Below are 4,328 nucleotides of genomic sequence, written 5' to 3' on the forward strand. Positions count from 1 at the left end.
CAAACATCCTAGAGAAGCCATATGCACGCCTTGTGACCAGCAACCATGTGCTAGGCGTGTGACTTCATTTAGGCACCAAGTTGAAGAGTCCTCTCACCATTCGGCCAAGCACTCCTTTCTCTCCAATTTGGCGCCAACTTGAGGAGACATAAGAGCTATTCGACCAAGGGTTATTTTCCTCCATCTAGGGCCGAAACATTATGTCATTTAGTATTAAATTATGTCATTTTATAGAGACACAAGGGCTGGCCGAATCCTCTTGTAACCATTCGGCCATGTCTCTCCATTTCCTATAAATAGGAAAGCATTCATCATTTGTAATCAGACCTTTATTTTAATTAAAGTGAGATTATTCTCTTTCTTAATTCATGGTGACTTTTTTATCGACTTATCAAGTATTTTATACTTGTTTTGTCAACCCCTTCCTTTTCACCTTGATACTTCTGATTCCTAGTTCTTTATAACTAGTGGGTTAAAGGACTTGTAAACCACCCCTTAAAGAAGCAATATAAAGTCTGGGTCTTTGCTCTATATAGCATTGGTTCTTCTTTGAGTCTTTTTTAAGATATTATCTTCTCAACCATCCCTTTGTTTCATAAACCATAACCATAGCCATATCAACTATCTTCCGCTTCCATCTCTCAATTAAACAACCCACCTAATCACCCATACGTTTACCACCCTTAACCATTCTGTTTTGAGCCACTCACTTTGTAGGTTGCTTTGCTTCCTTCCTAGATCCACAATCAAACGAGAAGGTAGAATTACCTTACATCAAGTGGTATCAGAGCTTTGGTGAAAGAAAGCAATGTACAACAACAACAAAGAATAAAAATACAAAAAGAAGTGCAAGTGAAGTGCAAAAGTGAAAGAAAGCAAGAAAAATCAGAAAAGAAAATAAAAGCACTCAAAAGAAGAAATTGAAAGCACTCGAAAAGAAGAAAAAGAAAGAAAGAAAAGTTGGAAGCACTCATCAACAATTCTCATCACCAAGCCATTCAAGTAAGCCTTTGATTGTGGTGATAGAAGGTTGTAAAGTGACTTGTGTAAGTAACCCTTTTTTTGTTCTTTTCTTTCCACCCTTTCATTATATTTTGTTTTTCCATTCCTACTAACCCTTTTTGCAGCCGACGCCAAACAAAAAAAATTTACTCGATATAGTCTTGAGTAAAAGTTTTCTAGAACTTGAGACAAGAGAATTGAGAGGAAAAAGGTTGGAGCGTGTGTAAGATCAGAAGAGGACAAGTAAAGGCCATTAAAGTCCTAGAGTGCAAAAACGAGCGGATTGAGTGACATCAAGTTTTCTTGGAGTGACTCGTGAGGCTTTGTGAGAGTATATTCTGGTAAGGTCTTTTACACATCTTATTCTTTTCTTATTTACTAACCATGTCTCGGAGTTCAGGATGATCACCAGAAAGAGAAGCCCCTAACTTGCAAACCCAAGCCATTATGCATGAAATGGCAAGATTGCTGAAATTAGAATTAGAGCCTTTGTAAGATCGTATGGATCAATTAGAAGCATCCTTAGGCAACCGGAGAGTAAACCACCCTAGAATGGAAGAAGAATTAGGAGAGGAGGAGGCTGAAGTAACATCCGTAGCAAGAAGAGATGTTCATAGAAATCAGAATGACAACTTCAGCAACATCAAAGTAACCATTCCTCCATTTCAAGGATGAACAGATCCTAAAGCCTATCTGGACTGGGTAATCAAAATCGAACACATTTTGAATGTCAAAATTATACGAAACAAAAGAAGGTCAGGCTTGCTGCTATGGAATTCGTGGACTATGCCTTAGTTTGGTGGAACCAATTGGTAAGTTCAAGAAGATGAAATGGTGAACGCCCCATCACTACATGGGAAGAAATGAAAGCCATTATGAGGAGAAGGTTCGTACCTACTCACTATCACCGAGATCTTTATCATAAACAACAAAATTTGAAACAAGGAAGCAAGAGCGTTGAAGATTATTTCAAAGAAATGGAGATAGCCATGATCCGAGCCAATGTGGATGAAGATAGAGAAGCAACAATGGAAAGGTTCTTATCTGGCCTAAATCTTGATATTGCTAACCTTGTTGAACTTCAGCATTATGTAAAGATTGAAGAGATGGTGCACGTGGCCATGAAAATTGAAAGACAACTCAAAAGAAATCCTATACTAGGAGCAGTCCAAATTCGGCCAACAAATGGAAGAAATAACCTATTACTTTCCAGAAGAAAACTCCAGTCCAAACAAAGGATCGTGCAGAGGTACCTAAAACTATACAAGTGGGCGAGTTTAGCAAGGGTAAAGAAAAGCAAACCAGCACTTTCGAGAGAACAAGAGACATCAAATGTTCCAAGTGTTTTTGAAAAGGACATGTTGCTAGTCAATGTCCCAACCAAAATGCCATGATGTACTTGACAATGGAGATATTTATCGGATTCTGACGAGCCTATTTTTATGAGGAACCTAAAACAATGCAAGACGAAGAAACTGAAGAAAACACAGATCATGGTGGGATGCTTATTTCGAAAAGGTGCCTATAATCACAAACATCCCAAGAGGATATTCAAAGAAACAATATTTTCCATACAAGATGTCATGTCAAGGTCATGGTTTGCACAGTGATCATTGATGGAGGAAGTTGCACAAACGTAGCCAGCAATCTTATGGTTGAAAAACTTGGATTGGCAACATCAAAGCATCCTGCTCCATATAAACTCCAATGGCTTATGAAGGAGGTGAGTTAAATGTTACCAAACAAGTTCTAATTCCTTTTTCAATTGGAAGGTACAAGGACGAGGTGCTTGTGACATTGTCCCTATGCATGCTAGCCACATTCTACTTGGGAGACCATGGCAGTATGACAAAAGGGCCATTCATGATTGTTTTCACAATCAATAAACTTTTAAGTATGATGGACGCAAGGTGAACGTGATGCCTTTAACGCCTAAAGAAGTACAACAAGATCAATTGCATATGCGAAAGAGTGTACAGGCATGGCGCAAAGACAAAACCCCAACGAAAAATGAAGAGGAACTAAATAAGAAACCAAACTTCTTCATAAAGAAACATGATGGTTCAATTTTGGAAAATGAAGGGTCTCCTACGAAAGGTGGTGATGATTGGGACTTAAAGTCACAACTCTTCACCAAAGGTTTTAATCTTCAAAAGGTAAGTACCCTTTTATATGAAATCTTTTCTCTCCTCACTTTTCAGGACAAATCACGAGAAAGGTCACTTCCAAAAGGGATATCCCTAGATAAAGATCATTCCCAAAAGGTACCTGTTGGTAAATCATATCCAAAGAAAGACCTAAAGGGAAATCTTACGAAAGGAATCTAATGGAAAGACACAATCGTTCAAAGGATGTTTTCTTTTAGCAAAAAGACGTGATGCTATGCAAGGACAAAATGAACTCGATTTGAGGGCAAATCGCTCTAAAGAAGGAGGGGATGATACAAGCACGTTTTCAACTATAAATGGAGTATTCTTGAACATCCTTATAAAGCATTCACTTTATACTAGCCTTATAATATATACTATTATAATACATATCATGCTTAGGATATTAGTTATGAAGTTAAAGAATAACTTAGTATGAATACATCTTGCACATTGTTTTTTTAATATGTTAAGCATGTTAGGATAGCTTTATAATCATATTAAGCATGATTATTATTTATACATCAAGGCAGCATACTTATAATGCATTTCGTTAGTTCATATGCATTCATATTAGCTCTTAAGCCTCATGCATAATATTACACATATTATGAGATGATATAATTATCTCATGGCCTTCAAACTTAGCTCACATTACCATAATCAAACATGGCAGCAAGGTAATTAGCTCGTTTTAGCTCAATAACATAAACTTACCTTGTTTCCTCATACATATAGGTACATTGGAGTGTGATGCACGTTTAGGTAGCTTGGTGAATGATTTGGACGTCATATGCAGCTCACAAACAGCTTACAAAGTACAAGGCAGCTCACAGAACACTAAGGGAAGCTCGATTTAGCTGGAGGAGCTTATGGCTAGCTAAACTTAGCTAGTTGGACTATTTGGAGCTGAGTTGCCAAAAGTGATGTCAAAGGTAGCTGATGTAGCTGAATATAATGTTAAGAAGCTCACAAGGACTTAGCTAGGAAGCTTGTTCACAAACAGCCCATGTTTGCTAGCTAGCTCCACAACTCAAGCTAGCTTGGACGAGACACATGCACGGTCAAGAGAGAGCACATGACCAGCCATCATTCCATGCACAAGGATGCACCACAACATCCTAGAGAAGCCATGTGCACGCCTTGTGACCAGCACCATGTTCTAGGCGTGTGACTTCA

The sequence above is a fragment of the Hibiscus syriacus genome, unplaced genomic scaffold (assembly GCF_006381635.1).
Source record: "Hibiscus syriacus cultivar Baekdansim isolate YM2019G1 unplaced genomic scaffold, ASM638163v2 tig00110007_pilon, whole genome shotgun sequence".
Classification (NCBI taxonomy): Eukaryota; Viridiplantae; Streptophyta; class Magnoliopsida; order Malvales; family Malvaceae; genus Hibiscus; species Hibiscus syriacus.